The 12,245-nt window shown below is 44.1% G+C and overlaps 1 protein-coding gene across 1 annotated transcript in view; it reads left to right on the top strand.

Moving 5' to 3' along the window:
• The first annotated feature begins 352 nt into the window (after positions 1-352).
• Positions 353-12,245, top strand: part of LOC110530840 (cysteine/serine-rich nuclear protein 1) — a 37,610-nt gene continuing 25,717 nt past the window's right edge. Inside the window, exon 1 of the mRNA XM_036986594.2 lies at positions 353-574. The gene's annotated coding sequence lies outside the window, so the exon portion shown is untranslated. The remainder of the gene's footprint in view (positions 575-12,245) is intronic.

The raw sequence follows: 12,245 nt of genomic DNA, 5'->3' as shown, positions 1-12,245 counted from the left end.
TAATTATTATTATTATATTACTTTAATATTTATATGAGCAAGCATTTGTGCATGATAATTTTCACTGGTTAAGATGTGTTGTGGTTTATACTGTCACTGCCTTGTCATTTGAAACTCCATAGAGCTGTTTATTTATTTAACCGGGCAAGTCAGTTAAGAACAAATTCTTATTTACAATGACGGTCTTCCCGGGGAACAGTGGGTTAAATGCCTTGTTCAGGGGCAGAATTACAGATTTTTTTTTTTTTTTACCTTGAGCGATTCGATTCGGCAACCTTTCAGTTACTGGTCCAACGCTCTAACCACTAGGGTACCTGCCGCCTCTACACTCTAACCACTAGGGTACCTTCCGCCTCTACACTCTAACCACTAGGGTACCTGCCGCCCGTCTTCTACCTCATCAGATCAAACAAGCTGCTTGCTAGGCTTAATTTATTCATGTGTGACACTTCCTGTATTCCAAAGTTTCTGGAGGAGATATAACCTAATCCGTTGCTGCTATGTCTAGTTCTTCCTTAGTCTCAACAGTTCAGCATTGTGGGTAATGCAATGCTACACATTGGTAGTGAATGAGGTGAGTTTCCCCTTTTACTACTTAATTTGTTAATGTAATGTGTAACTCCTGCACTGTAATGTCCCTTGAGAAGCCAAACAGATGATACTCTAATGGGTTGGTTCTTCCTTATTCTCTACAATTCCGCATTGTGGGTAATGCCATGTTATGCATTGGTAGTGGATGAGGTGAAATACTGTGTGAAGGCTATAAAGCCCAATGGAAAAAGTGTTATATATTTCTCCAACCCCGTGTACTGCCATGGGACATGTAGTAGCTGCCTGGTGGGTGAGAGGCTACTCTGTTCCAGCAGCTGTGTTGGGAGCTCTCTGTTGCTCGTGTTTTGCCAGCTGCAATGGGAGAGAGGGAAGGAGGGCGGGCGGGTGGGAGGGAGGGAAGGAAGGAGGGAGGGAGGGATGGAGGGGGAACTGGGCGCCACACAGCCACAAAGAACAGACAGTACTGGACTGAACTTTCTCTCTCTCTCTCTCTCGTTGTCTGCACAGCCACAGAGTACAGTCAGTACTGGACTGAACAGGCAGGCTTTCCTCCCTCTCCTCTCCCTCCGCTGCCTGCTGGCTAACTGCTGCCTCTGCAGTACCTCACATGGAGAAACATGTGACGCTGCTGTCTCTAACAGAAAGAACCGACTGTGCTGCAGACAGACAGGCAGACAGACAGGCAGGCAGACAGACAGGCAGGCAGGCAGACAGACAGGCAGACAGACAGGCAGACAGGCAGACAGGCAGGCAGACAGGCATGCAGACAGACAGACAGACAGACAGGCAGGCAGACAGACAGACAGACAGGCAGACAGGCAGACAGACAGACAGACAGACAGACAGGCAGGCAGACAGACAGGCAGACAGGCAGGCAGACAGGCAGGCAGACAGGCAGACAGGCAGACAGGCAGGCAGACAGGCAGGCAGACAGACAGACAGGCAGACAGGCAGGCAGACAGACAGACAGGCAGGCAGGCAGGCAGACAGACAGACAGACAGACAGGCAGGCAGGCAGACAGACAGGCAGGCAGGCAGGCAGACAGACAGGCAGGCAGGCAGGCAGACAGGCAGGCAGGCAGACAGCAGGATTGCTAATGTGCTATCCTGAATCAATGGAGAGATTTTAAATAAGATATATTTAAAACCACCACACAAACAAACATACACGTTTTCTTTCTTTCTCCCTGCACTTTTTAATTTCACAAAATGCCTTCCTTTTTGGCAACCACATCGAATTAATGCACTTCGTGCCCGATTCAGACTTGAGATAAGTTGACTTAACACGGACTTATGTCAAGTCTACTTATCTCAAGTCTGAATCAAGCCCTTAGTAAAAGTTGATGTTAAGTAGAATAGGTCACAGCTGCAACTGGCTATGTATCAACAACAATAGGCTCATTGTTCAAAGAAAAAAGTTACTCTTGAATGCAGCAGTCATACCACACTAACCCAACAGTTGGTTGCTGCCCTTTCTTTCATTCTCTAAGATCACTCTTGTAGAACAGAGCAAGGAAGAGAAGACAAGAACAGAGAAGAGGGGAGAGGAGAGCAGAGCAGAGGAGAGGAGAGGATAGGAGAGGATAGGAGAGGAGAGGAGAGGAGAGGAGAGGAGGGGAGGGGAGGGGAGGGGAGGGGAGGGGAGGGGAGAGGAGAGGAGAGGAGAGGAGAGGAGAGGAGAGGAGAGGAGAGGAGAGGAGTGGGAGGGGAGGGAGGAGGGGAGAGGAAACAGGTGATTGCATAACCTAGTTAAGTCTACAGAGCTGCAGATTGACTTGATGTTGACTTGACTTCAGTTCCAACCTGCACTGTATTGTGGTGACTATACGCTAATAGTGGACTAATGTTTGGAATGGTAATTCACAGCAATATCAGTTCATCTGTAGTGTCCCCTAATTGGACAATTAGTTTGATATACACTGTAACAAGGATCATCAACTACATTCAGCCGTGTGAAGATTTGTTCTTGAGCGGATGGTCAGGACACTGGAAAATAATTGCAACACATTTGTAGACTGCGAATTGACTGCAAACAGATACAGCTGCAAACAGATACAGCTGCAAACAGATACAGCTGCGTTGCACCTGGATTCACCTGGTCAGTCTATGTAATTAAATGTTTTGCACACTCAGTGTATATCTCCTTATTATGCGTGGGAATACTTGGGAACAAATTTGCCCTGCAGGCCACCAGTTGGGGAACTCTGCACTGTACAATACACACTACACACTATACACTATACACTATACACTACACACTATACACTACACAATACACACTATACACTACACACTATACACTATACACTACACACTACACAATACACACTACACACTATACACTATACACTACACACTATACACTATACACTACACTCTATACACTACACACTACACACTACACACTATACACTACACACTGTACACTATACACTACACACTACACACTATACACTATACACTACACACTACACACTACACACTATACACTACACACTACACATGACACACTATACACTATACACTATACACTATACCCTACACATGAAACACTATACACTATACACTATACACTATACACTACACACTACACTCTATACACTACACACTATACAATATACACTATACACTACACACTATACACTATACACTACACACTATACACTACACACTACACACTACACACTGTACACTACACACTACACACTATACACTACACACTACACACTGTACAATACACACTACACATGACACACTATACACTATACACTATACACTATACCCTACACATGAAACACTATACACTATACACTATACACTATACACTACACACTACACTCTATACACTACACACTACACACTACACACTACACCCCTACACACTACACACTATACACTACACACTATACACTACACACTACACACGATACACTATACACTACACACTACACACTACACACTACACATTACACACTATACACTATACACTACACACTACACACTATACACTATACACTACACACTATACACTACACACTATACACTATACACTATACACTACACACTATACACTACACACTATACACTACACACTACACACTATACACTACAAACTACACACTACACACTACACCCTATACACTACACACTACACACTATACACTACACACTATACACTATACACTATACACTACACACTACACACAACACACTACACACTATACACTACACCTCTACACACTACACACTATACACTATACACTACACACTACACACTACACATTATACACTACACCACTACACACTACACACAATACACGATACACTACACACTATACACTATACACTACACACTATACACTATACACTACACACTATACACTACACACTACACACTATACACTACACACTACACACTATACACTATACAATACACACTATACACTACACACTACACACTACACACTACACATTACACACTATACACTATACACTACACACTACACACTATACACTACACACTACAGACTATACACTATACACTATACACTACACACTCACACTATACACTACACACTATACACTACACACTATACACTGCACACTACACACTACACACTACACCCTATACACTACACACTACACACTATACACTACACACTATACACTATAAACTATACACTACACACTACACACAACACACTACACACTACACACTATACACTACACACTACACACTATACACTATACACTACACACTGTACACTACAGACTACACACTACACACTGTACAATACACACTACACACTGTACAATATACACTACACACTACACACTACACACTACACACTATACACTACACACTACAGACTTCACACTACACACTGTACAATACACCACTACACACTACACACTATACACTATACACTACACACTATACACTATACACTACACACTACACACTACACACTATACACTACACACTACACATGACACACTATACACTATACACTATACACTATACCCTACACATGAAACACTATACACTATACACTATACACTATACACTACACACTACACTCTATACACTACACACTATACACTATACACTATACACTACACACTATACACTATACACTACACACTATACACTACACACTACACACTACACACTACACACTATACACTATACACTATACACTACACACTATACACTATACACTATACACTACACACTATACACTATACACTACACACTATACACTACACACTACACACTACACACTACACACTGTACACTACACACTACACACTATACACTACACACTGTACAATACACACTACACATGACACACTATACACTACACACTTCACACTATACACACACACTACATACTACACACTACACACTACACACTACACACTATACACTACACCCCTACACACTACACACTACACACTATACACTATACACTACACACTACACACTATACACTACACACTACACACTATACACTACACACTACACACTATACACTACACACTACACACTACACACGATACACTATACACTACTCACTACACACTACACACTACACATTACACACTATACACTATACACTACACACTACACATGACACACTATACACTACACACTTCACACTATACACACACACTACATACTACACACTACACACTACACACTACACACTATACACTACACCCCTACACACTACACACTACACACTATACACTATACACTACACACTACACACTACACACCATACACTACACACTACACACTATACACTACACACTACACACTATACACTACACACTACACACGATACACTATACACTACACACTACACACTACACATTACACACTATACACTATACACTACACACTACACACTACACCACTTCACATTACACACTATACACTACACACTACACACTACACACTACACACTACACATTACACAATATACACTACACACTCAGTGGCGACCCATCATTCGTTGTATCTACCGTAGCTTTTATTGATCTGATCATGTCAGCATCATACTTTCAAAGACAAGCAGTCATCATCATCATGAATCACGTCCACAATCTACTGGCAAATCCTCTTCATCCTTGTCAAATGAAGATAAATTCTAAATGCAATGTATCGGTGGTCATCGGCCATTGGACATAAACATTACACAACAAGATGGAAATCGCAAATTCAACAATGACTGTTTTGAAAGGAATCAGTGGCTCACTGCAAGTGTTGCAAAGCAATCACTAGCCTGCTGTTCAGTGAAGTGGGTGTGTGGTCCAAGTCTGGGTTTAAGGGTCTCTTTTCCAAGCTTAAAATGATTAACAGTCACATGCAAACCCGTGGGCCAGACTTGGTGTACAGGGAGAACACTGTAAGAACGGCCCATATATTCTAAATTATGTCGCTGTACATTTCAAAAGTGCTGAACAAATAGTTATATTGACTACGTCCGTCCTATCTCGCTCATTAATGTCTTAATGGAAATCACGGATGGCCTCTTATGCGCTCATCGTTCCCTTATGCAATAGTTCGTACATCTCAATTGTCGGTAGAAACGACATTTGTTTAAAAACCTCTCTAGGGTAGGGGGCAGCATTCGGAATTTTGGATGAAAAGCATGCCCAAATTAAATGGCCTGCCACTCGGGCCCAGAAGATACAGTGGGGCAAAAAAGTATTTAGTCAGCCACCAATTGTGCAAGTTCTCCTACTTAAAAAGATGAGAGAGGCCTGTAATTTTCATCATAGGTACACTTCAACTATGACAGACAAAATGAGAAAAAAAATCCAGAAAATCACATTGTAGGATTTTCAATGAATTTATTTGCAAATTATGGTGGAAAATAAGTATTTGTTCACCTACAAACAAGCAAGATTTCTGGCTCTCACAGACCTGTAACTTCTTCTTTAAGAGGCTCCTCTGTCCTCCACTTGTTACCTGTATTAATGGCACCTGTTTGAACTTGTTATCAGTATAAAAGACACCTGTCCACAACCTCAAACAGTCGGACTTTCAACTCCCTCAACGCCATTACAGTATCCATTGACTTAGGACTCAATTTGCACTTCCTATGCCTTCCACTAGATGTTAAAAGTCTTTAGAAATTGTTTCAGGCTTGTGTTCTGATAAATGAGGGAGTAAGACCAGTCAGAATGAGTGGACCCTGATGTGTCAGAGCTTTTTCATGTGCAATCCCGAGAGAGTGCATTTCTTGTTTACCTTTTATATTGACGACATTATTGTCCTGTTGAAATATTATAGATCCTTTAGGCTAAAAACAACCTGATGATTGAATATAAACATCGTTTCATGTTTTTATGAACTTTACGGATACAATTTGGATTTTTTTGTCTGCCTGTTTTGACTGCGTTTGAGCCTGTGGATTACTAAAGAAAACGCGTGAACGAGGTTTTTGGATATAAAGAGACTTTATCGAACAAAGGGCACATTTATTGAGTAAATGAACGCCTTCTGAGTGCCACCATATGAAGATCATCAAAGGTAAGGGATTCATTTTATCTCTATTTCTGAGTTTTGTAACGCTTCTGCTTGGCTGGTTACTGTTTGTAATAATTTGTCAACTCTCAAATAATCGTACGGTATGCTTTCGCCGTAAAGCATTTTAAAAATCTGACACCGTGGTTGGATTCAGAAGAAGTTAATCTTTAAATCTATGTCAAATATGTTTTGTTTTCTGCATTTTTATAACTGAGTATTTATGTATTTGAATTTGGCGCTCTGCAATCTCACTGGATGTTGGCCAGACGTACCCTAGAGAGGTTTTAAGCAAGTCAACCATATCAACTATATATTTTTTAAAGGCAGTAAATGAGGCTGAATTAACTGTTTCGCTGCCAGACAAGGTTCCGCTGATAGCCAGGTGTAACGGTGGCAAGGATTCACTCCATGGTGCTGAAAAGAAAGCTCTGCTATTGGGACAGCTTCATGTAGGTCCTAACAGTTTGTGGGCACCGTTATAGGGCAGTTAAGGTATTGGTTAGTGTTGTGTTGTGTAGTGTAGTGTAGTGGCTTTGCTGGCATGAATCTGAAAGAAATTGGGAGAGTTTGCCCCATCAACATTTATATGCTAAAATCACCACTGTATACACTATAGATTAAACACTATAATTAAGGCCAGGAGTTTTTCCTCATCACGAAAACTGACCGGGAGAAACTCTTTCCCCAGATCTAGTTGGGACCCTAGTAGTTAACACAACTCTGCTCCAGTAAACCAATGATCTCAAGACTCTGATACTGTAGGCCCCATTTGATTTTACCAGTACAGTGGGCTGTCAATTGAGAAGGGGGTAGCTGCAGCACAATATGGCAACTGGAGTATGGGCGAGTAGGTGTGTCAAAAGGAAAGTAGTGGGTGTGTAGAAAGGAGTGGGTGTGTCAAAAGGAAAGTAGTGGGCGTGTAGAAAGGAGTGGGTGTGTAAAAAGGAAAGTAGTGGGCGTGTAGAAAGGAGTGGGTGTGTCAAATGGAAAGTAGTGGGCGTGTAGAAAGGAGTGGGTGTGTCAAAAGGAAAGTAGTGGGCGTGTAGAAAGGAGTGGGTGTGTCAAAAGGAATGTAGTGGGCGTGTAGAAAGGAGTGGGTGTGTCAAAAGGAATGTAGTGGGCGTGTAGAAAGGAGTGGGTGTGTCAAAAGGAAAGTAGTGGGCGTGTAGAAAGGAGTGGGTGTGTCAGAAGGAATGTAGTGGGCGTGTAGAAAGGAGTGGGTGTGTCAAAAGGAATGTAGTGGGCGTGTAGAAAGGAGTGGGTGTGTGGAATGCGCTCTGTTAAATACTGTTAAAAACTTCCCACACCGTTGCGGGACAGTAAACGGTGCTTGGCAAGTGGGAGCGAAGGACACTATGTCCCAGTGTTGTTGCCATTCATCCCCTACCCATTGAGTAGACTGTATACATATCAAGGCCAGATCTAAATGATATTAGTTATTTATTGTGTAGGCTGCTGTCCTGGGAAGGAAAACACTTGACACATTAGCAGGCACCTCAACATCGGAGCTGGTCGTCGGTTTTATCAACTTGTCATGCAGCCCAATCAGCATTTGCAAAATGTCTTGAGTGGCAATGAATCTGTCCAATTAGCTGATTCGCCTTCCATACCCTCTCTCCTTTCGACACACCCACTTGCCCATACTTCGATCGCCATATTGGGCTGCAGCTATCCGTACTTGCATCGATTAGCCCGTCTTGGCCTGAGGTAAGAACAGCCCAAACCCCAACGGAGAAGAACCCAGAAATTACAAATCAGTCCTATAGATGGACTAAAAATAGTACGTGGAAACTACCAGAAAGCAATTGGAAATCAAAAAATAAAACACTTTGACAGAAGCTTTCTTTCAGCCAAACACTTTTAAACTTCCTGCTACAGTGTTTGAAAGCGTGTATTTATAGTTGATTAATGGAAGACAGTGCTGGCTAGCTGCTCCAGCTGGCTGCAGATATAGTTAAGCTATGATGGCTGACCTATATTTTTTCCTCAACTCTGGACTAGGAGAGAGAGAGAGAGAGAGAGAGAGAGAGAGAGCGAGAGAGAGAGAGAGAAATAAAGAGAGAGACAGAGAGAGAGAGAGAGAGGGAGAGAGAGAGAGAGAGAGAGAGAGAAATAAAGAGAGAGACAGAGAGAGGGAGAGAGAGAGAGAGAGAGAGAGAGAGAGAGAAATAAAGAGAGAGAGAGAGAGCGAGAGAGCGAGAGAGAGAGAGAGAGAGAATGACTATCAGACCGTAGAAAAATTACAGCATATCTAAAAAGGTCAGAAACAAACCACAAGGGAGAAGAACCTAGTAAATTACACAAGGCCAATCAGTCCTATAGATCAGCGTTTCCCAAACTTGATCCTGGGGCTCCCCCTGGGTGCACTTTTAGTTTTTTGCCTAAGCACTACATAGCTGATTCAAATAAATCAACTCATCATCAAGGTTTGATTATTTGAATCAGCTGTGTAGGAGAGGAGTTTCCTGTGTAGTCTGGGGAGTTTCCTGGCCATGGACCCAAAATATTGATGTTTTGTTCCCCGAGCCACTTAGTTATCACTTTTGCCTTATGGCAAGGTGCTCCATCATGCTGAAAAAGGCATTGTTTGTCACCAAACTGTTCCTGGATGGTTGGGAGAAGTAGCTCTCGGAGGATGTGTTGGTACCATTCTTTATTCATGGCTGTGCTCTAAGGCAAAATTGTGAGTGAGCCCACTCCCTTGGCTGAGAAGCAACCCCACACATGAATGGTCTCAGGATGCTTTACTGTTGGCATGACACAGGACTGATGGTAGCGCTCACCTTGTCTTCTACGGACAAGCTTTTTTCCGGATGCCACAAACAATCAGGAAAGGGGATTCATCATAGAAAATGACTTTACCCCAGTCCTCAGCAGAATATCAGTCTGTCCCTGATGTTTTTCCTGGAGAGAAGTAGCTTCTTTGCTGCCCTTCGTTGACACCAGGCCATCCTCCAAAAGTCTTTGTCTCACTGTGCATGCAGATGCACTCACACCTGCCTGCTGCCATTCCTGAGCAAGCTCTGTACTGGTGGTGCCCCAATCCCGCAGCTGAATCAACTTTAGGAGACGGTCCTGGCGCTTGCTGGACTTTCTTGGGTGCCCTGAAGCCTTCTTCACAACAATTGAACCGCTCTCCTTGAAGTTCTTGATGGTCCGATAAATGGTTTATTTAGGTGCAATCTTACTGGCAGCAATATCCTTGCCTGTGAAGCCCTTTTTGTGCAAAGCAATGACGACGGCACGTGTTTCCTTGCAGGTCACTATGGTTGACAGAGGAAGAACAATGATTCCAAGCACCACCCTCCATTTGAAGCTTCCAGTCTGTTATTCGAACTCAATCAGCATGACAGAGTGATCTCCAGCCTTGTCCTCATCAACACTCACACCTGTGTTAATGCAATTCATCTGATCACTCTTCATAACATTCTGGAATATATGCAAATTGCCATCATACAAACTGTGGCAGCAGACTTTGTGAAAATTAATGTTTGCGTCATTCTCAAAACTTTTGGCCACGACTGTACATAAAAAAATGTATAATTCTTGAATCAGCTGTTATAGACACTTAGAACCCTTTGGATTACAGCAATTACAGAAAAGGGATTACATTTAAAAACAAATACAAACCCTGCAGCTCCACAGGGAACTTCAACCTGCAGCTCCACAGGGAACTCCAACCTGCAGCTCCACAGGGAACTCCAACCTGCAGCTCCACAGGGAACTCCAACCTGCAGCTCAACAGGGAACTTCAACCTGCAGCTCCACAGGGAACTCCAACCTGCAGCTCAACAGGGAACTTCAACCTGCAACTCCACAGGGAACTTCAACCTGCAGCTCCACAGGGAACTTCAACCTGCAGCTCCACAGGGAACTCCAACCTGCAGCTCCACAGGGAACTCCAACCTGCAGCTCCACAGGGAACTTCAACCTGCAGCTCCACAGGGAACTTCAACCTGCAGCTCCACAGGGAACTCCAACCTGCAGCTCCACAGGGACCTTCAACCTGCAGCTCCACAGGGAACTCCAACCTGCAGCTCCACAGGGACCTTCAACCTGCAGCTCCACAGGGAACTTCAACCTGCAGCTCCACAGGGAACTTCAACCTGCAGCTCCACAGGGACCTTCAACCTGCAGCTCCACAGGGAACTTCAACCTGCAGCTCCACAGGGACCTTCAACCTGCAGCTCCACAGGGAACTTCAACCTGCAGCTCAACAGGGAACTTCAACCTGCAACTCCACAGGGAACTCCAACCTGCAGCTCCACAGGGACCTTCAACCTGCAGCTCCACAGGGAACTCCAACCTGCAGCTCCACAGGGACCTTCAACCTGCAGCTCCACAGGGAACTTCAACCTGCAGCTCCACAGGGAACTCCAACCTGCAGCTCCACAGGGAACTTCAACCTGCAGCTCCACAGGGAACTTCAACCTGCAGCTCCACAGGGAACTTCAACCTGCAGCTCCACAGGGACCTTCAACCTGCAGCTCCACAGGGAACTTCAACCTGCAGCTCCACAGGGACCTTCAACCTGCATTTCCACAGGGAACTCCAACCTGCAGCTCAACAGGGAACTTCAACCTGCAGCTCAACAGGGAACTTCAACCTGCAGCTCCACAGGGACCTTCAACCTGCAGCTCCACAGGGAACTCCAACCTGCAGCTCCACAGGGAACTTCAATAGCATTATATGGCAGTGAGGTGTGGGGTCCACTATATGGCAGTGAAGTGTGGGGTCCACTATATGGCAGTGAAGTGTGGGGTCCACTATATGGCAGTGAAGTGTGGGGTCCACTATATGGCAGTGGAGTGTGGGGTCCACTATATGGCAGTGGAGTATGGGGTCCACTATATGGCAGTGAAGTGTGGGGTCCACTAAATGGCAGTGGAGTATGGGGTCCACTATATGGCAGTGAAGTGTGGGGTCCACTATATGGCAGTGGAGTGTGGGGTCCACTATATGGCAGTGGAGTGTGGGGTCCACTAAAAGGCAGTGAAGTGTGGGGTCCACTATATGGCAGTGAAGTGTGGGGTCCACTAAATGGCAGTGAAGTGTGGGGTCCACTATATGGCAGTGGAGTGTGGGGACCACTTACAATGCAAGAATTTGCCAAATGGGACAAACATCCAATTGAAATCCTGCATGTGGATTT

This window comes from Oncorhynchus mykiss, chromosome 8, assembly GCF_057628025.1.
Source record: "Oncorhynchus mykiss isolate SJ-2025 chromosome 8, ASM5762802v1, whole genome shotgun sequence".
NCBI lineage: Eukaryota > Metazoa > Chordata > Actinopteri > Salmoniformes > Salmonidae > Oncorhynchus > Oncorhynchus mykiss.
This window is presented reverse-complemented; position numbering and strand designations above follow the sequence as displayed.